The sequence below is a fragment of the Xenopus laevis genome, chromosome 8S (assembly GCF_017654675.1).
Source record: "Xenopus laevis strain J_2021 chromosome 8S, Xenopus_laevis_v10.1, whole genome shotgun sequence".
Lineage (NCBI taxonomy): Eukaryota > Metazoa > Chordata > Amphibia > Anura > Pipidae > Xenopus > Xenopus laevis.
The window spans coordinates 101,559,037-101,581,581 of NC_054386.1; positions in this window are offsets into that span (position 1 = coordinate 101,559,037).

Here is a 22,545-nt window from a genome sequence, read left to right on the forward strand (position 1 = left end):
ACATGTTAAGGTGGCCATACATGGGCGGATTAAAGCTGCTGATATCAGTCCTTTAGACCAATTCGGCAGCTTATCCGCCCATGTGTGGGGGCTCCCGACAGGTCCTCCCGATCGATATCAGGCCAAAAATCGGGCAGATGTCGATCGGTCAAGTTTGATTTTTTGTATGATGCAGGATCGGCTACTTGATGCGGTCCTGCGACCCGTCAGAGCTCATTCATATTATTGTAATCCGATCGTTGGGCCCCAGCTTTTTATTCAGCAGCTCCCCAGTTTGCAATTCTGGTTGCTAGGGTCCCAATTACCCTAGCAACCATGCACTGATTTATATAAGAACAGGAATATGAATAGGAGAGGCCTGAATAAAAAGATGAGTAATAAAAAGTAGCATTAGTAGTCTTACAGAGCATGTGTGTTTTAGATGGGGTCAGTGACCCCCATTTGAAAGCTGGAAGGAGTCAGAAGAAAAAAGGCAAACAATTACAAAACTATACAAAATAAATAATAAAGACCAATTGAAAAGTGGCTTATAATTAGCCATTCTATAACCTACTGAAAGGTAACTTAAAGGTGAACAACCCGTTTAATATGCACTGCTGATAAAAGTAACGCTCTTGCCTTATAGTGGCTACTCCTGAGCAGGGCCGCCATTAGAAATCACGGGGCCCCGTACAACAACATTTTTGGGGCCCCCTGGGCCCCGCCCACACTGACGACCAAGCTCCACCCCATATGCCGCCCACTCCACATCGCAGTTAAAAGACCACACAGACATCAGCGCTAAAAAAGTAACCCCCCCCACACAAGTTTTAAAAAGCTATTGATGGTCAGGGCCCCCTTATAAAAAATTGCGGCCCCAAAAAAAAAAAATGTTTTTTTAAAAAAACATTGGTGGCAGGGGCTCCCTTATAAGTTAAAAAAAACTTGGGGCCCCCAACAAAAAAAAAATGTAAAAAAAAAAACTGAAAAAAACAAAACATTGGTGGCAGGCTCCCCATTTAAGTTAAAAACAAATTGGGGCCCCAAAAAAAATGTTTTACAAAAAGATTGGTGGCAGGGGCCTATAGAATATTAAAATAATACATTGGTGGCCAGGGGATTAAAAAAAAAAAATACACAAACTGGTGTTCAGTAGAATTGAACTCATGGCTTCAGTACTTCAACTTCGCCTCCTTTCGTGACTTTGGGTCTTTGCGCCGCTTCAGGACTTCGGCTTCGGCTGTTTTTGTGACTTCGGGTCTTTTCGGCGCTTCGTGACTTCGGGTCTTTTCGGCGCTTCGGGACTTCGGCTTTTTCCGGGACTTCGGGTCTTTTCGATGCATCGGCTTCGGCTTTTCGGCACTTCCGCATTCGGCAGCGCAGAGGGAGGACGTACGGCTCGGGCGCTCGTAAGGGGGGCCCGGAACTTCAAAAAATGCAGCGCTGCCGGGCCCCCCTTCATGCCCGGGCCTGGTACGCTTGTCCCCCCTGTCCCCCCCTGATGGCGGCCCTGCTCCTGAGTCCATCCATTTTTCTCCCCCCACTCGCCTGCTCTTAGCCCTAGTTGGAAATGAACCAGCAAGTTTTAATCAGAACCCCATGTCGAGGCAGAGGATGTGGGGAGAGGAAAGGTTTGGACTTTTCTTCTCCTGGCTGTAAATTAGGAAAACAGCTGGATGGTTCAGAGAGAGAAAGAGAAAGGATGTTCCATCCAGCTGATAATAGCTGAGGGCGTGTGTGTTCCTTCGGCCTTGTTGTTACTGCTTGATAAAGCCTTGCTACATGGTTCCTCCCTCTCATAATAAATAAATGCTCATATATCTTTGGACAGATAATTCAATATACAGTAACCAACCTACTGAACACCCTACTTGAAACTTGTGTTTGCGTTTAAATTTGTGTTCATAAATATGCAAGGGGTAGTTCACCTTTAAGTTAAATGTTACTATATTATAGAATGACCGATTCTAAGCAAGTTTTCAATTGGTCTTCGTGATTTACAGTTGTGCTCAAAAGTTTACATACCCTGGCAGAATTTATGATTTCTTAACCATTTTTCAGAGCAAATGAATAATAACACAAAAAAACCTATCTTTCACTCATGGTTAGTGGTTGGCTGAAGCCATTTATTGTGTTTTAAACTGTGTTTACTCTTATTAAATCATAAACTACCCAAATGACCCTGATCAAAAGTTTCCACACCCTGGTGATTTGGCCTGATAACCTGCACACAACTTGACACAAAGGGGCAAATTCACTAAGCGCCGAACGCTAGCGTTAATTCGCTAGCGTTTGGCATTTTCGTTACTTCGCAAATTCACTAACGAACGCTGGCGTAGATTCGCTAGTGTTACTTCCCACCCTTACGCCTGGCGAATTTTCGCTACGGACGTAACTACGCAAATTCACTAACGCGCGCAGTGTACTGAACGCTACCTTTTACGCTAGACTTCCTTCGCCACCTCAGACCAGGCGAAGCGCAATAGAGTAGATAGGGATTGTTTCAAAAAAAGTCAAAAATTTTTCTAAGTCCCAAAAAACGCTGGCGTGTTTTCTACATTATGGGTGACAGGCTGAAAAATATCGAAAATATTTTTGGGGCTCCCCTCCTTCCCCCCTACATTTCCTGACTCATGGCAACTTACCTATACAGTGGGCACATGTGTAGGGCAAAATAAAAATTTTATTTGATGTTTTGAAGGTTTCCCAGGCATTTGTAGTGCTGATACGTATTCCTCCATTGAAATTTGAATTTGGTGCCGTATGCAAATTAACCTTCGCTAACGTAACTTCGCTTCACTTAGCGAATCAACGCTAGCGCAACTTCGCAACCTTACGTTACCCCTGAGCGCAACTTCGGATTTTAGTGAATTTGCGGAGCGCTGGCGAAACTACGCCTGGCGAAGTGCGGCAAAGTTACGCCTGGCGCAACTACGAATCTTACTGAATTTGCCCCAATGACTTTCTGGACTCCTGACAGACCTTTGCATCTTTCATCCAGTGCTGCACCAATGTTTTTTGGATTCGAAGTCATGGGGAAAGCAAAAGAATTGTCAAAGGATCTGCGGGAAAAGGTAGTTGAACTCTATAAAACGGATATAAGAAAATATCAAAGGAATTGAGAATGCCAATCAGCAGTGTTCAAACTCTAGTTAAGAAGTGGAAAATTAGGGGGTTCTATTGAAACTACGGTCAGGTAGACCAACTAAAATTTCAGCCACAACTGCCAGAAAAATAGTTTGCCATAAATAACTTAAATGAGATCCAAAAAATCAGCCCAGAAGCTGCGCATGGGACGTACTTGGACATTCCAACATGACAATGATCCAAAACACAAGGCCAAGTCAACCTGTCATTGGCTACAGCAAACTAAAGTGAAGGTTCTGGAGTGGCCATGTCAAAGTCTCCTGACTTCAATATCATTGAGCCACTCTGGGGAGACCTCAAACCCCGTGCAGTTCATGCAGGACAGCCCAAGAATTTACTGGAACTGGAGGCTTTTTGGCTGAAAGAATGGGCAGCTTTACCGTCTGAGAAGATGAAGAGCCTCATCCACAACTACCACAAAATACTTCAAGCTGTCATTGATGTTAAAGAGGGCAATACACGGTATTAAGAACTGGGGTATGTAAACTTTTCATCAGGGTCATTTGGGTAGTTTGTGCAGGGCCAGATTTACATAGCAGGCGCCCCTAAGCCCGCTGTCATTTGCCGCAACCATCCCCTCCCTTTTATTCGCTCAAAATTTTATTATCGAGACCAGAGCAATGGGGATTGGCGCACAACAGATTAAAAAACCGTATCACCTGCGCATCCCCAGTGTTTCTGAACCAATGTGGGTGTGGTTGGGCAGCCCCCCTAAAATCCTGTCTCCCTAGGCCCGGGCCTTGGTGGCCTCTCCATAAATCCGCACAACTGCATTTTCTATAGTTTTTGAATGATTTGCCTTCTTCTTCTGACTCTTTCCAGCTTTCAAATGGGGTCACTGACCCCATCTAAACAAACAATTGCTCCGTAAGGCTACAAATGTATTGTTATTGCTACTTCTTATTACTCACATTGCTTTTCAGTCCCTCCCCTAATTATATTCAAGTCTCTTATTCAAATCAGTGCATGGTTGCTAGGGGGATTTGGACCCTAGCAACCAGACGGCAAAAAATTACAAACTGGAGAGCTGCTGAATATAAAGCTAAATAACTCAAAAACCACAAAAAAATTTGCACAGTGTCTCAGAATATCCCTCTCTACATCATACTAACAGTTAACTCAAAGGTGAACCATCCCTTTAAACATACCATAACTGAAGTCAGGGGAATTCAGTGTAAAGAAGATTACTGTGGACAATAATGTTAGCTGTAGCAAGCAACTCCAGTAGGGTTACCACTGTCTTGTTTTGACCCAGACAGCCTGGTATTTTGAACGGCTGCCCAGGTCAAACGTCCTGCACGGTTTTCCAAATTAGAAAAACCCGGCAGAATTCCCTATGATGATGATTGCCAATTCCCCATGATTGCTAATCATAGTGTCATAGCCCCGCCCCCTAACATCACTGGCCACGCCGCATCACAGCCCCGCCTCGTCTGTATCAAGGCCCCACCCCTGCCGAAAAGGTGGCAGCCCTAAACCCAAATCAGCAAGGTATTGTCCTGTATTATAATGAGTTTAAATGTTCAGAGCACTGGTAATGCCCCCTCTAGAATAAGTTCTGTAGTTTTAGTCTGCAGTGCTCTCATGGGACAGTAATGAAATAGAGAAAGTACAGAGAAGAGCAACTAAGTTGATAAAAGGAATGGAAGGGATCAGTTATGGGGAAAGGCAAGTTGGGATTGGTTACACTGGAGAAGAGACAGTTAAGGGGGATATGATCACTATATATAAATATATAAGAGGGATATGATCACTATATATAAATATATAAGGGGATATGATCACTATATATAAATATATAAGGGGGATATGATCACTATATATAAATATATAAGGGGATATGATCACTATATATAAATATATAAGGGGATATGATCACTATATATATATATATATATATATATAAGGGGATATGATCACTATATATAAATATATAAGGGGATATGATCACTATAAATAAATATATAAGGGGATATGATCACTATATATACTGTAAATATATAAGGGGATATGATCACTATATATAAATATATAAGGGGATATGATCACTATATATAAATATATAAGGGGATATGATCACTATATATAAATATATAAGGGGGATATGATCACTATATATAAGGGGATATGATCACTATATATAAATATATAAGGGGGATATGATCACTATATATAAATATATAAGGGGGATATGATCACTATATATAAGAGGGATATGATCACTCTATATAAATATATAAGGTGGATATGATCACTATATATAAATATATAAGGGGGATATGATCACTATATATAAATATATAAGGGGGATATGATCACTATATCTAAATATATAAGGGGGATATGATCACTATATCTAAATATATAAGGGGGATATGATCACTATATCTAAATATATAAGGGGGATATGATCACTATATCTAAATATATAAGGGGGATATGATCACTATATATAAATATATAAGGGGGATATGATCACTATATATAAATATACAAGGGGGATATGATCACTATATATAAATATACAAGGGGGATATGATCACTATATATAAATATATAAGGGGATATGATCACTATATATAAATATATAAGGGGATATGATCACTATATATAAATATACAAGGGGGATATGATCACTATATATAAATATACAAGGGGGATATGATCACTATATATAAATATATAAGGGGATATGATCACTATATATAAATATATAAGGGGGATATGATCACTATATATAAATATATAAGGGGGATGTGATCACTATATATAAATATATAAGGGGATATGATCACTATATATAAATATATAAGGGGATATGATCACTATATATAAATATATAAGGGGATATGATCACTATATATAAATATACAAGGGGGATATGATCACTATATATAAATATACAAGGGGGATATGATCACTATATATAAATATATAAGGGGATATGATCACTATATATAAATATATAAGGGGGATATGATCACTATATATAAATATATAAGAGGGATGTGATCACTATATATAAATATATAAGGGGATGTGATCACTATATATAAATATATAAGGGGATATGATCACTATATATAAATATATAAGGGGATATGATCACTATATATAAATATATAAGGGGGATTTGATCACTATATATAAATATATAAGGGGATATGATCACTATATATAAATATATAAGAGGGATATGATCACTATATATAAATATATAAGGGGGATATGATCACTATATATAAATATATAAGGGGATATGATCACTATATATAAATATATAAGGGACAGTAATGAAATAGAGAAAGTACAGAGCAGAGCAACTAAGCTGATAAAGGGAACGGAAGGGATCAGTTATGGGGAAAGACAAGTTGGGATTGGTGTAATTAAGTAATTAAAAGGAGGAAATGATGACAGACTTATTCACTAGATGTGTGTAGAGGACACAAGGGCATCCCCTAGTTCAGTAGGTCTATGATATGAAAGTGGGATTTCACAGAGAAGACTATACATTTCCCATCATTTGCTCCGTAAGGCTACAAATGTATTGTTATTGCTACTTCTTATTACTCACATTGCTTTTCAGTCCCTCCCCTAATTATATTCAAGTCTCTTATTCAAATCAGTGCATGGTTGCTAGGGGGATTTGGACCCTAGCAACCAGACGGCAAAAAATTACAAACTGGAGAGCTGCTGAATATAAAGCTAAATAACTCAAAAACCACAAAAAAAATTTGCAAAGTGTCTCAGAATATCCCTCTCTACATCATACTAACAGTTAACTCAAAGGTGAACCATCCCTTTAAACATACCATAACTGAAGTCAGGGGAATTCAGTGTAAAGAAGATTACTGTGGACAATAATGTTAGCTGTAGCAAGCAACTCCAGTAGGGTTACCACTGTCTTGTTTTGACCCAGACAGCCTGGTATTTTGAACGGCTGCCCAGGTCAAACGTCCTGCACGGTTTTCCAAATTAGAAAAACCCGGCAGAATTCCCTATGATGATGATTGCCAATTCCCCATGATTGCTAATCATAGTGTCATAGCCCCGCCCCCTAACATCACTGGCCACGCCGCATCACAGCCCCGCCTCGTCTGTATCAAGGCCCCACCCCTGCCGAAAAGGTGGCAGCCCTAAACCCAAATCAGCAAGGTATTGTCCTGTATTATAATGAGTTTAAATGTTCAGAGCACTGGTAATGCCCCCTCTAGAATAAGTTCTGTAGTTTTAGTCTGCAAGTCTGCAGTGCTCTCATGGGACAGTAATGAAATAGAGAAAGTACAGAGAAGAGCAACTAAGTTGATAAAAGGAATGGAAGGGATCAGTTATGGGGAAAGGCAAGTTGGGATTGGTTACACTGGAGAAGAGACAGTTAAGGGGGATATGATCACTATATATAAATATATAAGAGGGATATGATCACTATATATAAATATATAAGGGGATATGATCACTATATATAAATATATAAGGGGGATATGATCACTATATATAAATATATAAGGGGATATGATCACTATATATAAATATATAAGGGGATATGATCACTATATATATATATATATATATATAAGGGGATATGATCACTATATATAAATATATAAGGGGATATGATCACTATAAATAAATATATAAGGGGATATGATCACTATATATACTGTAAATATATAAGGGGATATGATCACTATATATAAATATATAAGGGGATATGATCACTATATATAAATATATAAGGGGATATGATCACTATATATAAATATATAAGGGGGATATGATCACTATATATAAGGGGATATGATCACTATATATAAATATATAAGGGGATATGATCACTATATATAAATATATAAGGGGGATATGATCACTATATATAAGAGGGATATGATCACTCTATATAAATATATAAGGTGGATATGATCACTATATATAAATATATAAGGGGGATATGATCACTATATATAAATATATAAGGGGGATATGATCACTATATCTAAATATATAAGGGGGATATGATCACTATATCTAAATATATAAGGGGGATATGATCACTATATCTAAATATATAAGGGGGATATGATCACTATATATAAATATATAAGGGGGATATGATCACTATATATAAATATACAAGGGGATATGATCACTATATATAAATATACAAGGGGATATGATCACTATATATAAATATATAAGGGGATATGATCACTATATATAAATATATAAGGGGATATGATCACTATATATAAATATACAAGGGGGATATGATCACTATATATAAATATACAAGGGGGATATGATCACTATATATAATATATAAGGGGATATGATCACTATATATAAATATATAAGGGGGATATGATCACTATATATAAATATATAAGGGGGATGTGATCACTATATATAAATATATAAGGGGATATGATCACTATATATAAATATATAAGGGGATATGATCACTATATATAAATATATAAGGGGATATGATCACTATATATAAATATACAAGGGGGATATGATCACTATATATAAATATACAAGGGGGATATGATCACTATATATAAATATATAAGGGGATATGATCACTATATATAAATATATAAGGGGGATATGATCACTATATATAAATATATAAGAGGGATGTGATCACTATATATAAAATATATAAGGGGGATGTGATCACTATATATAAAATATAAGGGGATATGATCACTATATATAAATATATAAGGGGATATGATCACTATATATAAATATATAAGGGGGATATGATCACTATATATAAATATATAAGAGGGATGTGATCACTATATATAAATATACAAGGGGGATATGATCACTATATATAAATATATAAGGGGATATGATCACTATATATAAATATATAAGGGGGATATGATCACTATATATAAATATATAAGAGGGATGTGATCACTATATATAAATATATAAGGGGGATGTGATCACTATATATAAATATATAAGGGGATATGATCACTATATATAAATATATAAGGGGATATGATCACTATATATAAATATATAAGGGGGATTTGATCACTATATATAAATATATAAGGGGATATGATCACTATATATAAATATATAAGAGGGATATGATCACTATATATAAATATATAAGGGGGATATGATCACTATATATAAATATATAAGGGGATATGATCACTATATATAAATATATAAGGGACAGTAATGAAATAGAGAAAGTACAGAGCAGAGCAACTAAGCTGATAAAGGGAACGGAAGGGATCAGTTATGGGGAAAGACAAGTTGGGATTGGTGTAATTAAGTAATTAAAAGGAGGAAATGATGACAGACTTATTCACTAGATGTGTGTAGAGGACACAAGGGCATCCCCTAGTTCAGTAGGTCTATGATATGAAAGTGGGATTTCACAGAGAAGACTATACATTTCCCATCATTTCTCTAATAAATCCAAACAACACTTCTTTCAGACGTCACCAGTTAATGTCCTGTTCTCAGTTCCTACGACATGCTTTCGTTTCTCAGGGATTGCGTGCCGTGTTTTCCCAGCGTATCCCGGTGCTCGCTACAAGTCCTGCCGTACAAATCCTGGCGACGTTCCCGATCCTCCCCATTCATTCTTAAAGATGTTGCATCTGGAAGATTTCCAGACTGACGGGAGCCGAGTGTCCCCCGCGAGTAATTGCTCAAAAAAAGCCTTAAAAACTCTGCGTCACGAGTAAAAAAGAAACATCGGGGACGTGTTTCGACATCATTGTGACAAAATGTCCTGATCAGTAACGTGGGGAAGTTGGGACAGACAGACAACTTGAGCTGCCAAGCTTTAATGAAACAGGACAGTCCTTGCTATGGTTTTGGTTAAATAGTGAAAATGCTGGAATTCCAGGAGTCATCCACATATTGTGTTTTCAATTTACTTTTTGCACAATAAAAATTCAGAACTTTCTAAAATATTTCCCTACATCAAAATTGTAACCCTCTGCTTTGCATCGTACGTCCTGTTCCTGCCGAGAGAAGACACACATTATGCAATATAAGGTACAGATATGGGATCCGTGATCCGGAAACCCGTCATCCTGAAAATAATATACATTTTTAAAAATGTTTTTCCTTTTTCTGTGTAATAATAAAACAGTCGCTTGTACTTGATCCCAACTAAGATATAATTAATCCTTATTGGAGGCAGAACCAGCCTATTGGGTTTATTTAATGTTTACATGATTTTCTAGTAGACTTAAGGAATGAAGATCCATATAACGGAAAGATCCATTATCCAGAAACTCCAGGTCCCAAGCATTCTGCATAACAGGTCCTATACCTTTATATGCACTTTTACTTGTGTAACAGTTAGGGATGCACTGAATCCACTTTGGATTCGGCTGAACCCCTGAATTCTTCCGGAAAGATTTGGCTGAATACCAAACCGAATCAGAATCCTAATTTGCATATGCAAATTAGGGGTGGGGAAACATTTCTTACTTCCTCGTTTTGTGACGTGATTTCCCCGCCCCTTATTTAAATATGCAAATTAGGATTCGGTTCGGCCAGGTAGAAGGATTCGGCCGAATCTGAATCCTGCTAAAATCCTGGCTGAATCCTGGATTCGGTGCATCCCTAGTAACAGTAGCTAAGCTAAATGGGGTCCCCCCCATCCACCTTTGAATTAATTGTTAGTATGATGTAGAGAGGGATATTCTGAGACAAATTGCAATTGGTTTAAATTTTTTATTAATTGTGGTTTTTGAGTTATTTTGCTTTTTATTCAGCAGCTCTCCAGTTTGTAATTTCAGCAGTCTGGTTGCTAGGCTCTGAATAACCCTAGCAACCATGCACTGATTTGAATAAGAGACTGGAAATGAATAGGAGAGGCCTGGATCAAAAGATGAGTGTAAAAAAAAAGCAGCAATAACAATACATTTGTAGCCATACAGAGAATTTGGTTTTATGATGGGGTGACCCCTATTTGAAAGCTGGAAAGAGTCAGAAGAAGAAGGCAAATACTTTAAAAACTATAAAAAAAGACCAATTTAAAAGTTGCTTAGAATTGGCCATTCTAAAACATGCTAAAAGTTAACTTACCTTTACCACATTTTAATAACTATTTTCTGAAAGTAAAGTAAATTAGATGACTTAAAGGGATACTGTCATGGGAAAACATGTTTTTTTTCAAAACACATCAGTTAATAGTGCTGCTCCAGCAGAATTCTGCACTGAAATCCATTTCTCAACAGATTTTTTTTATATTTTATTTTGAAATGAAATGGGGCTAGACATATTGTCAGTTTCCCAGCTGTCTTCGGTCATGTGACTTGTGCTCTGATAAACTTCAGTCACTCTTTACTGCTGTACTGCAAGTTGGAGTGATATCACCCCCAGTAGCCTAAGAACAGAACAATGGGAAGGTAACCAGATAGCAGCTCCCTAACACAAGATAACAGCTGCCTGGTAGATCTAAGAACAGCACTCAATAGTAAAATCCAGGTCCCACTGAGACACATTCAGTTACATTGAGTAGGAGAAACAACAGCCTGCCAGAAAGCATTTCTCTCCTAAAGTGCTGGCTCTTTCTGAAATCACATGACCAGGCAAAATGAGCTGAGATGCACCTACACACCAATATTACAACTAAATACACTTGCTGCTTCAGGAATGACATTTTATATTGTACAGTCAATTATTTGCAGTGTAAACAGTGTCATTTAGAAATAAAAACGACACCATAAAAATCATGACAGAATCCCTTTAAATAAAGCCACATCCAGCCCAATTACTTGGTTATCTGCACTGATAGCCGGGTGATCAGCGAATTGATTGCCTGGATGTTTCTATTTGTTTTTAGTTTCCAAAGTAGTGACTTAATTAGTAAACCACAATGAGGATAAAAAAATAAATTGATATAATCCTTTCAAATTACCCTCAGGGCATTGTTAAATTAAATATATAAAAAGAAAACAATAGCTTGGTTTACACAGGGTTACAGGAATGTATGAGCAGAGATACCAAGCAACAGCTGCTCAGTCTGAAGCCAATTAGGGGGAGATTTGGGGTGAGTGATTATTTGTACCCTGGGTACCCCTGGAACTAAAGCAGGGTGACACCCCAATGTTTCTATATATCTGTAACCTTGTTATGAGCTAAGGGGGCTCAGTCTGAAGCCAATTAGGGGGGAGATTTGGGGTGAGTGCTTATTTGTACCCTGGGTACCCCTGGAACTATAGCAGGGTGACACCCCAATGTTTCTATATATCTGTAACCTTGTTATGAGCTAAGGGGGCCCAGTCTGAAGGTCAGTTAGGGGAAGATTTGGGGTGAGTGCTTATTTGTACCCTGGGTACCCCTGGAACTATAGCAGGGTGACTGTTACCCCAATGTTTCTATATATCTGTAACCTTGTTATGAGCTAAGGGGCCCAGTCTGAAGGTCAGTTAGGGGGAGATTTGGGGTGAGTGCTTATTTGTACCCTAGGTACCCCTGGAACTATAGCAGGGTGACACCCCAATGTTTCTATATATCTGTAAACTTGTTATGAGCTAAGGGGACCCAGTCTGAAGGTCAGTTAGGGGGAGATTTGGGGTGAGTGTTTATTTGTACCCTGGGTACCCCTGGAACTATAGCAGGGTGACACCCCAATGTTTCTATATATCTGTAACCTTGTAATGAGCTAAGGGGGTCCAGCCTGAAGGCCAGTTAGGGGGGAGATTTGGGGTGAGTGCTTATTTGTACCCTGGGTACCCCTGGAACTATAGCAGGGTGACTGTTACCCCAATGTTTCTATATATCTGTAACCTTGTTATGAGCTAAGGGGGCCCAGTCTGAAGGTCAGTTAGGGGGAGATTTGGGGTGAGTGTTTATTTGTACGCTGGGTACCCCTGGAACTATAGCAGGGTGACACCCCAATGTTTCTATATATCTGTAACCCTGTTATGAGCTAAGGGGGTCCAGCCTGAAGGCCAGTTAGGGGGAGATTTGGGGTGAGTGTTTATTTGTACCCTGGGTACCCCTGGAACTATAGCAGGGTGACACCCCAATGTTTCTATATATCTGTAACCTTGTTATGAGCTAAGGGGACCCAGTCTGAAGGTCAGTTAGGGGGAGATTTGGGGTGAGTGCTTATTTGTACCCTGGGTACCCCTGGAACTATAACAGGGTGACTGTTACCCCAATGATTCTATACAGTTGTAATCATGAGCTTAGGGAACCCTGACTAAGTGCTGGAGCACAACGTAGGAAGTAGGAAACTTCTAAAGACTAAAACCTTTTGGCTTAGAGTTAGACTGAATACTGGAAAAAAAGGAAAGACCCAAGAAAAAGACTTCTATTTCAATGAGCAATAACAAAGAAACTGAAGTGTTCATGTGTTTCATATTAATCTCCGTGCTAATTACACACATGTTTCTGGTATAAAGACAGCTGAAAAATCAGCACTTTAATATTTGACTTTCTAAGTCAACATGAGAGATTTGACAGGTTTCAAATATTAAATAGTTGGGCCTTGAGTTGCAGGAGGGCGACAGAATAAGGATTGTACAAGTGGATGGGACGCCAGCAAAAAAAAAAAATATTACATTAGGAAAGGGGAACATTTTGTTGTGTTCCTGAATGAGACTGAACTGACAACCTTTAACATGTTACAGAGCCACAAAGTAGAGTCTGGCACCGGGTCGGGTACCTGAGGAATACCGGCAAAGTGGAAATTTTTCGTGCAAAATGTCCCCAAATCCCTGGGCATGGGGGCAGTCGTCAGGTAGGGTTGCCACCAGGGGGCAGGCCAGTGGCGTAGGGGGCAAGCCAGTGGTGTCAGGGGGGTGGGTGACGTCAGGGGTGGGACTGATCATGTGGTGATCAGTGATTGGGTTATTGCCATGTCATTCACTTCAATGTCCTTTTGGGATTTCCTTATTTGGAGATCCGGACAGGAACTTTTCACCTGGGCAGCCCTTCCAAAAACTGGGTACCTGTCAAAGGTGCAGGCTTGGTCCCTCCCAACCTCCTTTGTGGTTTTGGTAGCTTTCTTAAATTTGCATGCAGATTTGGCACAGGAGTGACATCACTTCTGGTCCACGGTGATGGCACTTCCTGTTTCGTGTGTCCAGTAGGTAAGTTGGCCTATTGCAGGCTGGTTACAATGTAATTCTCCTACCGCACACCTGTAGTTCACCAATCCTGCAAGCTAGTGGTGCGTTCCTTCCGTTGACCCAGTCGGGTCCCTTAGCAACCAACGTGTAAAAGAAACGGATCCGCACACACACCGATTAGTGCAGTCGGGGATTATCCCCTTTTATTCAGCCACCAAACATCAACGTTTCGGGGGGGAAACACCCACCCTTCATCAGGATAGGATCAGATAGTGGATCAGTGGGGGTTGCAGGTATGAGTCGGGTACAGGTCTAAGAAAATGGACTGCGCAAGACTTTACCACAAAGTCTAGAGTCCTAGGTAGGAACTTTGTTGCCTTGCTTAGTTACCTTACTCTATCTCGCTAAGAGACCCCAAAATACCACTAATACTACATTTTATGTAGAGATGAAGTCAAGCAATTCTCCCTTTCTTTAGAATCAACAGATATCATCCTTAATCAACTTTGATGGGAAGGTCTGACATATGGTCCTTCTCTATTTCATCTTGGACCACCACGATGGTCCAACAACATTGCACCTGAAAAGGACGAGACATTCCTTGCTGAAGAATGGAGCAGTATATAGAAGAACAGTCTAAAGTTCCACTATGGGTTAGAAATAGAGACACTGTATCTGTAATGAAGAATGGTCAAGCTTCCAACTAGAACTTGAAGAAAGGTTTGACATATTAGGACTGGAGGTTTCCTTCCTTCCTGAAAATAATATATACCTCACTAGAAACGAACTGACACTGAAGCAGAATTTTCAATGATACTTCTCCGTCTAAACTCTGTATCCGCAAATATTGTGTTGCCAAACCATGGCCTACAAAATCAATTTTCTCTGGAATTTCCCAGCATCCTTTGCATGGCTAAGGAATTCTATGGTAATAGAACAAACCAAGAATTATTAATGTGAAACCAAATTCTTTTCATTTATATGCCATAAGCCTCCAAACCACCAGCTGCTATCAAATATCCGACAACTGTTTGAGGGCCCTGCACTTCATTCTTCCCATAACGAGCATTCTCCCGCCATGATGCCCGATTAAGCTGCTGCATTCTCTTGCGTTAAATGGAAATTCTTTAGTGAACTATAATCTTTGTGGAAGGGAAAGGGGAGCAGGGAAACCCCAGCAACGCAAAAAGTTAAAAAAAAAACACAAAAAAAAGAAGGAAAACAATTGCAAAGTCTTTTTGAAAATATCAGTGTCTCCATCACACTAACAATGAATTTAAAGGGGAACAAGTCTTGAAGGGAATTGTGATCTGGGAATGGGGGTTCCTTAACTGGCATATGGGTGCAACTTCTTTAAAGCCAGACAGAAGAATGGTCTGATGTCGCTCTATCGGGCAGAAATGAGGTGGCCGCATGATCAGGTTAAAATTATAAAGGGGTCTTTCCGTAATTTGGATCTCCATACTTACATACATGTCTAAATAAACTTAGATAAATCCCATGGGATGGTTTTGCCTTCAATAAGGATTAGATCAAGTACAAAATACTATTTATTATTACAAAGAAGAAAGAAATCATTTCTAAAAAAAAATGGAATCAATGGGGGATGGCTTTCCCATAATGGATAATGGTTTTCCGGATAACGAATCCTATACCTGTATACGAATACCTACAATTGACATATCTGCAGAAAGCAGGATAAATGGCATTACATTGCCTGCAGCCAAACTGTCCCCTAATGTTCCAAGTTCTACATTGCAGTTTGGAAGTCCCCAAACCAGAACCAGAAGTACATTGTGTCCAACAACATAGAAAAGGCTGAGGTTTAAGGTCCCACTTGTATCTCTCAGGCTACTGTTCAACTACAACGCCCACTGGGGAGACCCAAAACACTTTATGGGAAGTGATATACAAAAACGTAAATGCAAAGATATCAGGAGAATGGCACAGAATCAGCAAAATTCTATGGGTGGCCTAGTAGCACCAGCTTTTTTATCCCCAGTTGAAGCCCATGTTCCAATAGTGCTTCAAGCAATATGGGGCCATCCCACATAATGGGAATCACTGCTGTCTATAGTTACTAGTCCCACTGGCAACCAGATCTTTGGTGTTTCTTACAGGGCCAAAATCAAAGACCCAAGTGCCTAAATGTGGCCCATGTGATTTGGAATACACAGTGCAGTAAAGGAACTACCCAACTCAATGCAGGCTATGAAGCCAGGCTCCCTCACCTCATTCCTGAAGCCAAGATTGGGGTGTATTCGCAAGCGTGAGAACCTCCAGTGGGCCCTGATTGGGTGCGGGCCCTGGTGCAGTTGCCCCCAGCAGTTCCACCACTGATACAGTGCCTAGAAGAGGTCCATTCAGGTACAGAGCTGTCCTCCTTATTTCCTGGACCTCAAAAGAAAATGAACACCCCCAAAGTGGGCAACTTGAAACCGAAGGTGTGCCATTCACTTCCCAATACAAATTGTTTTGGGTCTATCCTATTAAAGGGATACTGTCATGGGAAAACATGTTTTTTTCCCAAAACACATCAGTTAATAGTGCTGCTCCAGCAGAATTCTGCACTGAAATCCATTTCTCAAAAGAGCAAACAGATTTTTTTATATTTAATTTGAAATCTGACATGGGGCTAGACATATTGTCAGTTTCCCAGCTGCCCCCAGTCATGTGACTTGTGATAAACTTCAGTCACTCTTTACTGCTGTACTGCAAGTTGGAGTGATATCACCCCCTCCTTTTCCCCCCAGCAGCCTAACAACAGAACAAAAGAAAGGTAACCAGATAGTAGGGATGCGCTGGAGTCAGCCAGGATTCGGCTTTTTTCAGCATGATTCGGATTCGGCCAAATCCTTCTGCCCGGCCGGACCAAATCCGAATCCTAATTTGCATATACAAATTAGGAGAGGGGAGGGAAATCACGTGACTTTTTATCACAGAATAAGGAAGTAAAAAATGTTTCCCCTTCCCACCCCTAATTTGCATATGCAAATTAGGATTCAAATTCGGTTTGGTTTATGCAAATTAGGATTCAAATTCGGTTCGGTATTCTGCTGAATCGCGAAGGATTCGGGGGTTCAGCCGAATCCAAAATAGTGGATTCGGTGCATCCCTACCAGATAGCACCTCTCTAACACAAGATAACAGCTGCCTGGTAGAACAGCACTCAATAGTAAAATCCAGGTCCCACTGAGACACATTCAGTTCCATTGAGTAGGAGAAACAACAGCCTGCCAGAAAGCAGTTCCATCCTAAAGTGCTGGCTCTTTCTGAAATCACATGACCAGGCAAAATGACCTGAGATGCACCTACACACCAATATTACAACTAAATACACTTGCTGCTTCAGGAATGACATTTTATATTGTACAGTGAATTATTTGCAGTGTCATTTAGAAATAAAAACTATACCATAAAATTCATGACAGAATCCCTTTAATGTTATTTTTGTTTTGTTCCAACAATGCGCTTGTACTTTTTGCTTCAAGAGAAAGTGCTATAAAGTTGTGTGCTACCATCGCCGCTGGGAGGCTGCCCCATGCACACACCACTTTCTTTTCTCTGTAAAGTAGCGTTTCCTATGAATATTTTTGAAACATGCACCTTTTTCTTCATGGCAGTTAAAAAGCTGGAGTTCTCAGCAGCGCCTGCAGTTGTCATTATCTTTGCAACGGATTTTACCAACGTTACAACTGACTCACTGGCTTCCTATGTTTCCCTAAACCACATTTTAACTGCTCCCTGGCGTGGGTCTCCGGGAGAATGCGAAACATTTATATCCCTTGCATTATTATTGCCCCGCAATCATTTTATAGTCTTACCCTCAACCCACACATACGAGCGCCTGCCTTTCATTGCACAGGAAATCCCTCTGCTTTCAAGATGTCTCTCCCCTTTTATCTCTCATTTGGGATTTATTTCAGCAACTGCCAATTAAATCAGAAAAGCCGGATTAAAAGTTTATGCCAGTAGTGCTTGTGCACAGACAATGCTCACATATATTGTATGTACTGTATATATATATATATATATAACCTCCAGAATCCCCCACTTGCTACCACAGTCCACCTGCTTGCTTTCACTCACCCTCACCCTAGTAATTTCGAGTAAGACAGGGCAGACTCTGGGCAGCACGAGGGGTATTGTACCCCACCAATTGTCTGTTGCCTACCCCTAGTTCCAGTCTTTATATTATAGGGTGCCAAAGGATAGAGCGTGAGCTGGAAGAGGGGCTTATGCTGGTGCATGGCAGCGGAATGATTGGTGATTAAAAGTATGGGATCTGTTATCTGGAAACCCGTTATCCAGAAAGCTCCAAATTATGGAAAGGCCATTTGATAGACTCCATTTTATCCAAATAATCCAGATTTCCTTTTACTCTGTACAGGATCTGTTATCCTGAAACCTGTTATCCGAAAGCTCTGAACTATGGAAAAGCTGTCTCCCATAGGGGTAAATTTACTTACCTTCAAAAATCCGCCAGCGCTGGCTTTGCGCACATTGCAATACTTCACCAGGCGTAAATTCACCTGGACAACGCTAATTCATAGATCTGAAGTTGCACACAGGGTACCGAACACTTGCGAAGCTACGCTAGCGATAATACGATCAGCAGTTTGAAGCATTGGTTAATTTGCATATGGTGTGCAATTAAAGTACAAAGGATGTATATGTTGTAGCAAATACATTAATCAAGGCCAGGGAACCTTAATAAAATAAAATAGAGTTGTTATATTGCCCTACATATTAGCCCACTGTATAGTTTATGTGCCATATGTTAGGAAATGTAGGGGGGAAGCCGGGTACCCTAAAAAATAATTACGCACTTTTGCAGCCTGTCACCCTGAAAAAAGGAAAAGACGCTAGCGTTTTTTGAGACTTAGAAAAATTTCAAGTAAGTCTATTGCACTTCGCCTGGTCTGAGGTGGCGAAGGCAAGTCTTGCGATAGAGGTAACGGTCAGTAAAATAAAAAACTTAGTGAATTTGCGTAGTAACGCTCTTTCACCAGAGCGAAAATTCTTCTAGCGAAGTTACGCCATCGACCGTTAGTAAATTGGCGAAGTGCCCAAATGACGTCAAGCTGGCGAATTTTTGCCAGCGTTAGCCACTTCGCCTTATAGTAAATTTCCCCTAATAGACTCTATTTTATTACATTTCCCAGATTTTAAAAAATGATCTGTAGCTTGTACTTGATCCCAACTAAGATATAATTAATCCTTATTGGAAGCAAAACCAGACTATTGGCTTTATTTCATGTTTATATGATTTTCTAGTAGACTTAAAGGGGTTGTTCACCTTTAAATTAACTGTTCGTATGATGTCGAGCGGGATATCATTTTCTAGTAGACTTAAGGTATGAAGATCCACATTACGGAAAGATCCACTATCCAGAAAACCCCAGGTCCTGAGCATTCTGGATAACAGGTCACATATCTGTACAAATTTAGTACATTGGTGGTACGTTTATAATACAGGTATGGGATCCATTATCCGGAAACCCATTTTTCAGAGAGAGAGTTCCAATTTACGGAATTAACTTTTCCCATAGACTCAGTTATAATCAAATAATCCACATTTCTTAAAAGGATTTCCTTTTTCTGTGTAATATTAAAACAGTAGCTTGTACTTGATCCCAACTAAGATATAATTAATCCTTATTGGAGGCAAAACCAGCCTATTGGGTTTATTTAATGTTTACATGATTTTCTTCTAGACTTAAAGGGGTTGTTCACCTTTAAATTAACTGTTAGTAAGATGTAGAGAGTAATATTCAGAGTCAATTTGCAATTGGTTTTAATTTTTTATTATTTGTGGTTTTTGAGTTATTTAGCTTTTTAGTCAGCAGCTCTCCAGTTTGCAATTTCAGCAATCTGGTTGCTAGGGCCTAAATTCCGCTAGCAACCATGCATTGATTTGAATAGGAGACTGGAATATGAATAGGAGAGGCCTGAATAGAAATACGAGGAATAAAAAGAAGCAACAACAATGCATTTGTAGCCTAACAGAGCATTTGTTTTTAGACGGGGTCAGTGACCCCCTTGGAAAGCTAAAAAGAAGCAGAAGAAGGCAAATAATAAAAAACTATAAAAAAATAAACAATGAAGACCTATTGAAAAGTTGCTTTAAATTAGCCATTCTATAAAATATTAAAAGTTAACTTGTAGGTAAACCACTCATTTAGGGTAGGACTACACGGACGTTTTCGGCATTATCCAACGCGCTGCGACAAAACGCATGCAACGGAAATAAGGTAAGAGATAGAAATGTCGGATGAAGTCGCAGCGCTGATCCAACGCGACTGTCGGTTGCAGACACAGTCAGAACGCACTGAAAACGTCCGTGTAGTCCTACCCTTAAAGTATCGAGATCCATTTTACGGAAATATCTGTTATTCAGAAAACTCACAGTCCCAAGCATTTTGGATAACAGGTCCCATACCTGTAATAATAAAACAGTGCTTTGCACTTGATCCCAACTAAGATATAACTAATGCTTATTGGAGACAAAACCAGTCTAATGGGTTTATTTCATGTATTTATGATTTTCTAGTAGACTTAAGGTATGAAGATCCAAATTATCCAGAAAACTTCAGGTCCCAAGCATTCTGGATAACAAGTCTCATACCTGTACAGATTTAGTACATTGGTGGTACATGTATAATACCAGTAACGCTATCCATCCTCCTTGCTAAAGACAATGTTCCTGGCGCACAGTGTCATAATGGTGCCGCAGCTTCATCTCACTCCTCCGAATTGTCACTGTGGGAGCACCTCCAAACCCCTGATCACCTCCAAACCCCTGATCACCTCCAAACCCCTGATCACCTCCAAACCCCTGATCACCTCCAAAACCCCGATCACCTCCAAACTCCTGATCACCTCCAAACCCCTGATCACCTCCAAATCCCCGATCACCTCCAAACCCCTGATCACCTCCAAACCCCTGATCACCTCCAAATCCCCGATCACCTCCAAACCCCTGATCACCTCCAAACCCCTGATCACCTCCAAACCCCCGATCACCTCCAAACCCCTGATCACCTCCAAACCCCTGATCACCTCCAAACCCCTGATCACCTCCAAACTCCCGATCACCTCCAAACTCCCGATCACCTCCAAACCCCTGATCACCTCCAAACCCCTTATCACCTCCAAACCCCTGATCACCTCCAAAACCCCGATCACCTCCAAAACCCCGATCACCTCCAAACTCCTGATCACCTCCAAACCCCTGATCACCTCCAAACCCCTGATCACCTCTAAACCCCTTATCACCTCCAAACCCCTGATCACCTCCAAAACCCCGATCACCTCCAAAACCCCGATCACCTCCAAACTCCTGATCACCTCCAAACCCCTGATCACCTCCAAACCCCTGATCACCTCTAAACCCCTGATCACCTCCAAACCCCTGGTAGCTTGCTGTCAAACACTGTAGTTCCACTTGTTCTGCACTAAACACTATTATCTTTCTCACTTTTCTAATGGCCTCTTTTTCTCTGCCCCTGGATATTGCAGTTTTCCTATCTCCAAAAAGATTATAAATTCCGGCACCTCCCTTTTAATGGCCGTTTGCATTCCAAGTCTGCCTTTTTGAGGAAAGTGGCGAATTTGGCAGTAAAACAGGATTCAGGCTGGTGACCATTTTATGGGTAATTACCATTGTTTATAGGCGCAATTCAAACCTTTTTCATTTGTTGTAAGAAGTGTCCCTTTAACCCAAAGGATGTGACTGTTGGCCCTGAGCATATTTCACATGAAGAGTTTTCGGTTACAGTTTCAGATATTATTCCCATGTGCCATGTAGAGAGCTTCCTCTGCACAAATGATTTACCTGGGATATTCCACCACAACGGATTTGACTAACTGGCTTTCCTTCCCCTTTATTTCATCATCTCCAACTTTCTCCTGAAACAGCGGATATTGTTGCATAAGGATCATTCTAAACTGTGTTCGTTCTTGGAAAAGATTAAAGAAATGGCTCCTCGGAGAGTTCGAAGAGAAATAAAAGGGAATAACGTGCCCGGAGAAGGCGTCCGGCTTCATAAACAGCTCTTGTCTTTCCAAGACCATTCATCTTAGTGACACGGAACATCAGAGAATCCCACCGGCTGTCTGTGTGAGTCTCAGCCCCCGGTTCTCCATCGCCTCATTACTTGCCCAAAAGGCACACACACAGGGATGGAAATTAGATTTCTACATTTGTAGGGTTTTCAGTTTCAGTTTTTTCATTCTCTCCCTTATATGATATTTATGGGGTGGTTGAGAAGCTGTTGACAGCACCAATATCTGCAGAATAGGAGAAATGAAACATAAAATATAGATTCTGTTTTAT